Here is an 11,973-nt window from a genome sequence, read left to right on the forward strand (position 1 = left end):
GCGGAGCACATTCCTTTCCAATCAGGCAATTTCTCAATGCCCAGGATACTCTGGACAAATACTTTAAATTCTTTTGAGACTGAATATAGTGCCAACATCACCATCTATGTAGGTTGAGGTGATGATCCTACAACTTCCAACTGATCTCGAACTTCCTAAAGCTTTGATAGGAACATATCAATGTGTTCCCCTTTTCGCATCCTCACTGATCTCATCTTCTCCTCCAAGTACATATTTTGTTGCTCAGAATATCCTTGCTATAATCTAGCCAAGGCATCCCACATCTCTTTGATCATCCCTTTGCCAGCAATGTGACATACAGCGTCATCCCTCACTCCGTTGAAGATCAACCGCTTGGCTTTCGCCATCTCATCCTTGTACTTCTTGAGCACATATGCATCAGTGGGTAAAGCTACCTCATTATCGACATACATCTTGAGATCATGCTCATCTGGAAGGCATGAGATCCTAGCCCTCCAGATCACATAGTTCGATGCTCTATCCAACTGATCTTGATCTCTCAGCCCATTGGCTACCATTTTTTCCAACCAAAATTTCAACTGCTCCCTCTCTCCTCTGTGTAGATGCTAAGCTAGCCTACGCACTCGTTGCTAGAGTTATTAGATCTACTCCTCGCTACTATTGCTCAGCAACGTAGAAATATAATTCCTTAGCTCGGAATTCACTAAGGAAGAAATTCCCTCAAAAAGTGTCTTCTTCCCTCTTTTGACGTTTTTCTGCCCCAGAAACCACTGCAGAAAATTTCATCCCACCTGAAGACTGATTTGCGTTGAATTTGTTGTTGTGTTTCTCCCTCTGCCACTGAAAAATCACGAACTTGAAAGCTTAACTCTATGTCATCTCACTCAGAGAGATATTTTCCTCGAGAATCTTTCCCTCCTAGCTTGGACTGCACAATCTGTCTGGGGATTCGATATGCTGCCTGTTAGCGCTTGAAATTTCACCTCAGGCTGAGAAAGGTAAACCTCAAGGCAACATCAAACCATTCAGCCCTGTAGCTAGCCCTACGGGGCAGGAGAAGGCTCTCTCCGGTTAGTCTCGGTAGATCTTCAATTGATGAGATGACCAAATGGGTAACACTAATATTAGGCTAGTAAACTGATTAGAAAGGTTGATTTGGGATTTTTTAATTAAATCACGGGGTTTTTCTGGGCTGCATGGGCAAAATAACAGGTTGAACAGAGAAATATAATGAATAACACAGATTATCGACTGAGGCAAGGTAGGCAAGAAATTTAGCATCAAATTAAGGTTAAATGGGATGGCAAGACTGGTGAGGAGCTAAGGAGGGAAAACAATACCTTTGAATCCTCCTTAAACAGTAGAAAACATTAAACATGAACAAACTTATAGGCAGAGCATGGCTAGCATGAATTCTTACCTAAACACTTCATTTGTTCAGTTAGAAATGATCATGTAGTGAAATGAAACATAACAGATTACATATGAAACAAGATAAAAACTCATGCTAAATTATCATACCACAGGAATCTCAGAAGTCAGAGCAGTGAAATTTCATTAAAAAATCTTTGTCAATGACTGTACATAGAAGCTCTCTGTTTCTCCACCAGCTCTCAGCACCCAGAAAAAACTCTCTCCCCTCTCTCTCTTTTTCAAATAAATTTTTTCTTTTAATATATGAAATAAACACAACTGGGGGAAAACAAATCGACCCCAAGACCAGGAATTTGTTTTTATCATTATTAATAAATAAACTAACAGAAAACAATCAGCTCTTCTGAAAATAAAAATGCGCTCCTTCTTCTACTCGAACTGTTGAAAACTGATGAAGCGGTGGCATTACAGGTGTCAATCCCAATTACTGAAAATAAACATAAGCAATCGAATTTTGTATGCCACTTTGCACATTTTGGATTTTATAACTGCACCCCAAATCTCTGGAAATGCGTTGGCCATTCAAATAAGGAAATCTGAAGTCATAAATAGGAAATTGAATCCTATTCTTCTGCCTATGTTTGATATTTTGTGTTTGTTTCGGGTCTTTACTTTTCACCTTTCATTGCCAGGTTAGATTTGCCATTTGAATAACACCGATTTTTAATAAAACTAGATCCTTTACTTCTTTTTCACAATGCTCCCGCGTAAATTCTTCAAAAACCGCTGAATCCTCAATCTTTCCAATATGCTCTGCCCAAAGTGACATCCTATATCCATAAACCTGGCCACGTGGGTGACAATTCTTCTGAGCCCATGTATGATGCAGTTGATAGGAACCCATAGCAATCTATGTATCTCTTGAACCATCTAGAGAGCGTTGGTTGATATTTGCAGAGCCCAGAATCACATATTCATCATCTACAATCATGCCCTTTGCATGGACGTAAATCATAAAGCGGCGATACCTTTTAGCCTGCTCCTACATAATGCTTTCTGTATGAGCAATCATTAGTTCATTCTCATCGTTTGTTTCCTGATTACCAAGGCAATAAAAATTCAAATAATCTTATGGATGGTATGATTTTGACAACCCTGGATCTTGAAGGGCCTTTGCAACAACCTTGTACATCATTTGCATTGTTTATGACTGCCAGAAAAGTATTTCCTGCACAGATACACTTTTAGGGTCCCATTCAGGCCACATTGGTATGACGATGTAAACTGAAAACCTCTCATTTCTTTTTATTTTACTGGCAATCTTCAAAGCCAATTCCATGGGAATTATATTGTTTGCACCTGCAGTCTTGTAAGATGACCAGTTGTAAGAAGATCCCAAGAAGTATTGATTTTTAATCTAGACAAAGTGTTGGGAAGATCAGATGACTTTAATATAAGCTGTATGGATACTTGCGTCTATAACCAGATCTTTTCTACAGATAAGATTTTGACTTTGTGCTTCTGTGACAGATTTTGGAAAACCTTTTACTGATCCAGAATCAATTGAACGAAAAACCGATACATGCCAATTGTCTGGATCATCTTCCTCTGAAACCCATAAATGAGGATCACCGCTAGGAACATTTACTGTGGGGCTAAGAATCCATGATATCCGATCCAAATTAATTAGTGCATCATCACGCCAATGAGAAATTACCTTAAAACGTTTACCAATCTCATGCCATGTTGTTGCTTTTTTCCAGCGTTGTTCAAAATTTTTTAAGGATATCATATACAGCAAGACCTTCTATTTTACAGTGCAAATCATGCCAGGGTTCTCTTGGGCCACCAGAATCAACATCAAAGTAGGATTGCGATAATCATCTCTATGTATAGTCTTAAGAGTCCTAAACAAAGAATGCTCTGGGGTATCATAACGACCATCACAGAGATCTAACCCACCTATAAAGGAGGCAAGTCTTCGGTCATTACCAGCAGCTTGGGTATCAACAATAACAAATTTCTGGTGGTGAGTATATAATGTACCAACAACCCGTTGTTTGGACCAACTAAGCTTATGGCTCGCATAGCGAGGTGCAAGCACACAATAAACAGTAGAATGTTTGAAAAATTTCCTAGTTTCTTCATCATGTGTTTGCATAATTCCTTCCTGAATTGAATTGTTAGAACCCTGCTTACATGGCTCACATTGCCAACACGATATTCCAGGCTCCAAAGCTACACGGTCACCAGGAACCAGATGTTTCACTTCACTGCCAACGTCCTCAATTATTCCAGCACATTCATGACCAATAACCATCAGCTCTTTTACAACATACCCTGCCACTACTTCGATCAGACTCAAAATCAGCACTTAATATGTTATCATTTGTTTTAAAATAAGTTGAACCACAGTTGACTAAAGGAAATCGACCTTGATAGAGATTGCATTCATCCTGGGCACCGCCTACTTCAAGGTTTACTTCACCGCTTCTACTTCCTCTATGAAGCTCATTTGAACAAGTATTCAGCATTCCTATCAGTAGTTAACACATCGTGTTCTTTCAATACATGATAGTTGTGAGAAATATCTATTTGTGTGCTCTTAGCATGTCCATCAAGACGCCTTGAAATCCATTGAATTGATGTGCTTCTGCCGGCATTGTTTGAGATTCATCCCGATTCTCATTGTACATTCCAACCTCGCAGTAATATAGCTCCATATGAAAAATGGGACCAATTGAATTTATACAAAATAGAAAATGTTTTTCGCTACTGTGACATGGCCCAAAATTTAACTTGGCCGGCATAATAAGAAGACCCAAATCTAACAAAATTGATTATATGTCCACAATGGACAATATGAGCTCTTAACCACTGATTGATTAAAATAAACAAACTCAATAATCTGATTGCCACCTCTGACTCAAGTATACAACCAGATAAAAGGGCGTTGTACAATGGTGGAATTATGAATATTAGTGCTCCTCTCAACCTCATAGTCAAGAAGTCTGCAGCAGAGGTTAAGCAACAAGGCCACAGGCATATGCTTGTCAAGAGATTAAAGTATGCCTTTCAGTCCAGCGATTCCTTGACTAAGTAACCAGATCTGAGATTGCTGATGATGTTTTGTTTGTGCTTGTGCAGGGATAGAAGCTTGAAGTCGCTGCTGCCTTTTGAAGAGCTAGAGAATAAATTACATAATCTAAAAAAGCAACATTTAAATGATTTCTTCTTCAAAACCCTGTTTTGAAGAAGAATCAATCTCTGACATGAGACGGAGTCTAACACTGCCTACTCAGCACTTCGATCTCCCTCCTTATCTTCAACAATGGGCTCTTCCAATTTGCTCCCTTGCTTCACTTGCGTTTTGATACCATGTGAAAATTTGGAGACCCAAATCCATACTGCAACAATGTAATGTTATTTCTACTACTTGTTAATTCTCTTACAAGTTATTTACAACGTTACATAGTAAACATTGAAATAAATACAATTGCAACCTTCACTACATATATAATATGTGGAAACGAGAATTGAGCAAGAAGAAATAATACACACACAAATGACACCATTTATTTTGGACTGTTGTGTGTGGAGAATGATTTTTTAGAGGTCTTTTGTTTCAGCCGGATGTATACCCCAAGAAGTTTGTACACCCCTCCACGCGGGGGGGTGGGGGTCTAGGGGGTCTGATCCCCCCTGGCTGGGGAGTCCAGGGGCCAGCGGTCCCCCGGCAGGGGTTCGAGGGCAGCGCCACCGAAGCCAAAAATAGATGTAAATTTGCCTTGTAAAAGTATAGTAATTTCTAGTCAATCTGGGCCGTTCATTAGGCGGATGATCTGATGGTAGATCTTATGTTTAGTTTAGGGTTTTTTACCCTAGAAGGCAACCCCTCTCTTTGTATGAGGGCATTGTATTTTAGGCCGTGATATATAGATGTGTATTCTCTAAGCGAGAAACAAAGAGGTGAGACTGTGAGAGAAAACATAGGATATTACAGCGAATTTGTTGTGTGTTGTGTCTCTTCATTTTGCTGGATAATAGAAAGGAAGGACTGGTTGTTCAGGGTGGACGTAGCCCAAACTGGGTGAACCACGTATATCTTTGTCTCTTGTTTTATGCGTTTTCTGTGTTTATATTGCTGCAATATTTTATGTGTTCCATTGCTCCGTAATATATAATTTTCTAACAACTGGTATCAGAGCCAAAGGTCTATTTGGCCGATAAATGTTGGAAATAATACTGAGAGGGGGGGTGAATCAGTATTATCAAACTCTTTTCAATATGCCTTCTAGATTTATACTTTAATTTATTCTTCAGATATTGATCATTAATTTGTATGTCAGTGCCATATAATAATGAACAAGAACAAGAAAAATAGATAAGCACACCAAAGAACACAAGATATAAGGTGGAAACCCAATGTGGGTGAAACCACCTGCTGCAATATGTCTCTATCTTCTTTCAATTAAAAACTTCTTTTACAAGGATTTTGTATTGGTGCAGTCCTTTACCAGTACGCAAGATGCAACCTGCAGAGAGCTACAACTCTCTCTCGTTTTCCAGTCTCTCCTAGAAGGGAGCTACAACCCCCTTTTCTCTTTTACTTCTTTAGGGACCACGTTTCATTAATTTTCAAATTAGATCCAAGAAGATCAAATAATCATCAAGTACATGCAAATCACCCAATCTCCTTATACAATCAACCAATGAATCACCCAACTTCTCAAAATGTTGTAAACAGAAAAGTAATACCAGAAATCTAAACCCAGAACTCTGCAGCAATAGATAAAAGACAGCCGACAAATGTTTCAAGATAGGCCTGCAACTTCACCAATAGTGGCCTGCGAATACTCACAACTCTTTTGTATCTAAACTACGCAGATCCGCACCTGGTCAGTCTACTGCTCTGCGTATCTCGAACCACACGTTCAGCTGCCCTGCGTACCTCTGCTCAGATCCACACCTACACTGCCCGCCTGACAGCGTACCTCCGCGACTTGTTCTTATGTTTCCCTGTGTACCTCTGCACTATGCCCTCTCCTGCGCTGTGTACCTTGCACTGCGCCTTATGCTGTGTTGCGTACCCCCACACTGTGCCTTCTCCTGGGCTGCGTACCCCCACACTGATGATGTGGATCGCCTGCAAACCTCTGATTAGGGCCAAATTAACAGTCCTCCAATGTGCCACAGTTAGTCAGATCCACAGATTTGATCATGCACCTGAGAGATCATGACTTATCAATAGATTCGCCTTAAATTTTCTCCTTGATTTAGATCTAGATTTTAAAACCAATCACCCAAACTTTCAGATCTTAAGATATTCAAATTTCACAAGTGTCTAGCCAAGTGATCTCTTTTCCTTTTTATAGGCAAGCCCTTATTCAAACCATGGGACAAAACCATCGAAAACCAATACAAGGGATCCAAACAGGGGTTCAAATAATTTAGATCCTAAACCACGGGCCAAAACCATAGGATCATGAACGACGGGCTAAATACCAAGGTCCAAACATAAGAAACCCCACGTGAGCGCGCTTCTCTGCATTGGAGTGAGTGAACTGGGGGACCACACCTTATGGATGGATAACCCGCGGGTATGTCTGCACTTCCTGGACGGCGAACCTGCGGGTCCGCACCTTTTGAACGATGCACCTGCGAAACTCTTATTTTCCATCATTTTGAGAACCTTAACAGAATTTTTCCACTTGAGTAAGTTGCCATCAAGTACAACACATGTACCATAGAGCCAAACCAGAATCATAATGCCAACAATCTCCCCCTTTGGACTTGATGGCAACCTCAAGATCCTCAACGTCATTCTCCCCCTTTGACATCAAGGGCAAAGGGTTATGCTCCCCCTGAGAACATGCTCCCCCTGACTATAAACCAGATCTGCAAAAGGAAAGAAATTTCTTCAAGAAGAACCATAATCCACCAAACACCATAATTGACCATGAAAGAGATAGAGACATATTGCAGCACTATTCAGATCAGCATCCATGATCTCCTTCTGTACTTCCTCCAAGATCTTCTACCATAATGCCAACAATGCATTATATGCTCCCCCTGAACCTATGCCATTCGATCTTCGACCAATCCGCAACCCAGCAAATGTACGCGTATACCCCATATGAAACTTGCGTACAACCAACAATCTCTGAAACAGATGAGATTCAACAACAGGATGATGCATCAACAACCCCAGCTTTTGTCTGAGGTATTCAAAGGCCTCCCTGGGCAATGGTTTGGTGAGTATATCAGCAACTTGTTCCTTAGAAGGAACATACTCCAACTTGACCTTTTGTTCAAGCACTTGTTCCCTGAGAAAGTGATACTTGATCGGTATGTGCTTGGTCTTTGAATGCATGACTGGGTTCTTTGAAATGCTGATTGCACTTGTATTATCACATAAGATGGAGATAGGTGGAGTACAAGTGATCTGAAAATCCTGCAAGGTCTGCATCATCCAAAGGAGTTGAGTGCAACAATATGCAGGAACCACATATTCTGCTTCAGCTGTAGATAAAGTAGTCAAACTCTATTTCTTGCTAAACCAAGATACTAATCTGGAACCCATAAAGAATGCACCACCACTTGTGCTCTTCCTGTCATCCACGCTTCCGGCCCAATCTGCATCTGTATAAGCATGAAGTGTGAGATCTGTATCTCTAGGATACCATAAACCATAGTTTTGAGTTCCTTGAAGGTATTTGAAAATTCTCTTCACTGCCTGAAGATGAGTTTCCTTTGGATTTGCCTGAAATCTTCCAACTATTCCCACAGCATGCATGATGTCTGGTCGGGTACCTGTCAAATAAAGAAGACTTCCAATCATAGATCTGTAGGTTGGTTGATGCACTGCTGCTGATTCATCATTTTCACTGAGGCTACATCTTGTGACCATGGGGGTACATACTGGTTTTGCATATTCCATACCATATTTCTTCAAAATATGCTTGAGATACTTGGTTTGAGATAAGAAGATCCCGCCTTCATTTTGTTGGATTTGCAGTCCAAGAAAATATGTCAGTTCTCCAAGCAAAGACATTTCGAATTCTTTTTGCATCACCAAGGCAACGCTTTGACTCATAGCTTCTTCATTGCTGCCAAAGATAATATCATCTACATACACAACAAGTATTAGTAATTTGTCATTTTCAATTTTTATATAAAGATTGTTATCTCTCGATCCCTTTGAAAAACATTGTTGATGAAGATATTTGTCCAAGCGGTAATACCAAGCCCTTGGAGACTGTTTAAGACCATAGAGAGTCTTTTTTAGTCTTCATACAAGATTTGGATCATTCCCAAGGATGAACCCATCTGGTTGCTCAATGTATACTTCTTCTTCTAAGTCTCCATTCAGAAAGGTTGATTTTACGTCCATTTGAAATACTTTGAACTTCTGAAAGCTTGAGAGAGCAAGGAACATTCGGATGGCCTCAAGTCTAGCAACGTGAGCAAAATTTTCTTCAAAGTCTATTCCTTCTTGTTGAGCATACCCTTTACAAACAAGTCTAGCCTTGTTTCTAATTACTTCCCCATTTTCATTCAACTTATTTTTGAAGATCCATTTTGTCCCTATGACATTCTTATCTTTTGGTCTAGGAACCAACTCCCAAGCGTTGTTCTTTTCGATCTGCTCAAGTTCTTCATCCATTGCCTTGACCCAGCATTCATCTTTGCATGCCTCTCTTACATTTTTTGGTTCAGTGGACGAGAGTAATGCCAAATAGCTTGAGGCTTCTACAATTGTTCTTCTTGTTTGTACACCTACCTCTTTCTGCCCCAAAATCTGAGATTCTAGATGATTCTTCTGAACGTACCCGGATGGAGTCTTCTCTTCTAACCTTATCTGTTCCTTTGGTGCTTCTTGAGGTTCTTCTTCATCATCAATCTAATTTGGAGAGTAGTCTTCATCTTCTTCGATATTTTCATAATTTACTTGCCTAGGAATGTATCCTTTTTCATCAACCACTACATCAATTCTATCAACAATTCTTCCAAGTCTTTTATTGTAACACTTATATGCTTTGCTGTGGGGAGAATAACCAAGGAGAATGCCTTCATCTGCTCTAGGTTCAAGTTTGCCAAGTTGTTCATCATTATTCTTAATATAGCATTTGCTTCGAAAATTTTTGAAATGCTTTACCGAAGGAGTCTCACCATACCAGAGCTCATGAGGAGTTTGAGTGTTGTTCACTCGGACATTTGTTTTGTTGAGAATAACAACCACAGCAAAAGCAGCTTCACCCCAGAAGGTTACGGGAGTCCCAGACTCATCAAGCATAGCACGAGCCATTTGTTGAACCATTCTGTTCATCCTTTCCACCACTCCATTTTGCTGAGGAGTCCTAGTTGTAGAGAATTCCCTTCTTATTCCATGTTCTTCATAGAAATTAAAAAATTCATTTGAGGTAAACTCCCCACCTTTGTCAGACCTGAGGCACTTAATTTTGTGATCTGATTCGTTTTCAGCCAAGGCTTTGAAAGATTTGAATTTTTTGAATTCTTCATCCTTGTATATCATAAGTCACAACCAAACCATCCTGGAGAAGTCATCAATGAATAATATAAATTATTCTTCTCCTCGAGGTGGCCTTGTCCTAAATGGACTACATACATTTGTATGGACTAGTTCAAGAGGCCTGTTGGTTGATCCTTCCTTCTCAGGGAAGTTAGTTCTGGTTTGCTTACCAAACTGACATGATTTGCATATGGTGTTGTCTGGAATTTTGATATCTGGAAGACCACGAACTGCCTGGTATTTGCATGCTTTCCTTATTTGTGAAAAGCTTAGATTCCCCAACCTCCGGTACCATAAGCAATGTTCATCATCTTTGCTCAAATAGCATTGTTGTTGTCCTTCTTCAAATATGTATAGATTATTTGGAGTTCTTGTGCCTTTGATCACCATTTTTCCTGTATCAAGATCACGAACACTACATCCATTTGATCGAAATATTAACTTTGTTCCTTGATTGCACATCTGACTGACACTTAGTAGATTATGCTTCAAGCCATCAACATACAAAACATTTCCAGCTTTGACCTTTTCTTTCAACTAAGCAGTGCCTTTTCCTTTTATGGCTGCAAGGGTATCATTTCCAAAAGAAACTTTCTTTCCCTTTTCCAAAGCAGTATATGATTCAAGTTTTTCTTTATCACCTGTCATATGCTTCGAACATCCGATGTCGATGTACCATATATTTTCTTGTCCTTCTGCATAAAATGTTATCCCACATCTTTCTATTTGTGGTTCCTTTAATCTCCATGTTCTAGTGCTTGAGGCTTGTTTCTTTGTCTGCCGAAACCTGCTCCTGCATTCAGAATCTTCATGACCGAAGTTATTACAAATAGAACATTCAATTTCATTTTCAAGGGAAAAAAAGTTGTTATAGGTCTTTTTCGTAATTCCAGTCATACTTCTTTGTTTTTGAGCTTCTCTAGTCGTGATTGTCTTATAGGCAACACATTGAGTTGCTTTGTGACCGAAGTTATGGCAAGAGAAACATTGGCCATTGAAGAAACTTCTGCGATTATCAAATCTACCAGCCAAATGATTGTAATTTCTATTGTCATCCATTCTTGAAGCAAATTGAGAAGTTTTTACCTGTGGCTGGTTGTAGCTTATGTTCACCCTTAAGATGGATTGCCCCTAGTTTACCTAGTAGTATTTGTTTGTTCTTGATGTAATTTGTCCCTGCCTTACCTGGTGATCTCCATTGGCCTTTTTCTCATTCCTCCTTGTTGCATCAAGATAACTCTTTGAGGTGGATGCTTGAGATGTTTCTCCATTATAACCCAGACCTGTCTTGATTAGTGGAGAACGCTATACATTGATAATCTCATCAAGAGTTTTAGATCCTTTAACAAATTTAAGATTAATAGCCTTTGTTTTCTCAATTTCTTTTCTAAGGCCAAAAATTTCACATTCTAACTTCTCAAGAGATTTTTCTTTTTCATCAAGTTGGAATTGCAGAGTATCAATGATCATATCTTTTTCTTCTAAACATATTTTGAGTCGAGAAATCTCTTCATAAAAACCATCTACATCTATAGCGTCCATGTAATCATCATCTTCAAAGGCCATTAAAAGTTTATAATCATTACCTCAGTTCATCTTCGTCACTATTTGATAGGCCATCACTGTCTTCATGAGTGTAGTAACTTTTCTTAGTTGCATTTTGTTTCTTGTTCCATCTAACAGGTTCCTTCCCTTTGTCAATCTTATCCTTGTGAGGACATTTGGCCGCATAGTGAACGAGTCTTCCACAAGCAAAGCATTTGAAATGTAACTTACCTCGGAAACGACCAGTACCCCGTTGAAGATTTCTGACAAAATTTGATTCTTCTTCTTCTTCTGACACGTGTCCTGACTCATAGTACTCTCCTTTTCCTGAAGCCTTGAAGACAGCTTCTCTCCTGTCTGATGGACCTCCTTTCCTCATTTCATAAGCAGTTAGAATTCTGTGCAGTTGTGACATTTTAAGGCTTTGTAGATTCTCTTTTTCTTCTTTTGCAGAAACTTTAGATTCAAACCTAGGGGACAAAGATCTTAGAACTTTTTCAACCACAACAACCTCTTTTATTTCTTCACCCAAATTTTTC

The 11,973-nt window shown here is 39.4% G+C and overlaps 1 pseudogene; it reads right to left on the reverse strand.

Annotated features, from left to right (window-relative positions):
- Window positions 1–2,038: 2,038 nt before the first annotated feature.
- On the reverse strand, window positions 2,039–3,676 carry LOC149215862 (phospholipase D delta pseudogene; annotated as a pseudogene).
- Between the last annotated feature and the right edge of the window lie 8,297 nt (window positions 3,677–11,973).

The sequence above is a fragment of the Pinus tabuliformis genome, chromosome 1_1 (assembly GCF_031772625.1).
Source record: "Pinus tabuliformis cultivar Carrire ecotype Pingquan chromosome 1_1, CPIR1, whole genome shotgun sequence".
In the NCBI taxonomy this organism is placed as follows: domain Eukaryota; kingdom Viridiplantae; phylum Streptophyta; class Pinopsida; order Pinales; family Pinaceae; genus Pinus; species Pinus tabuliformis.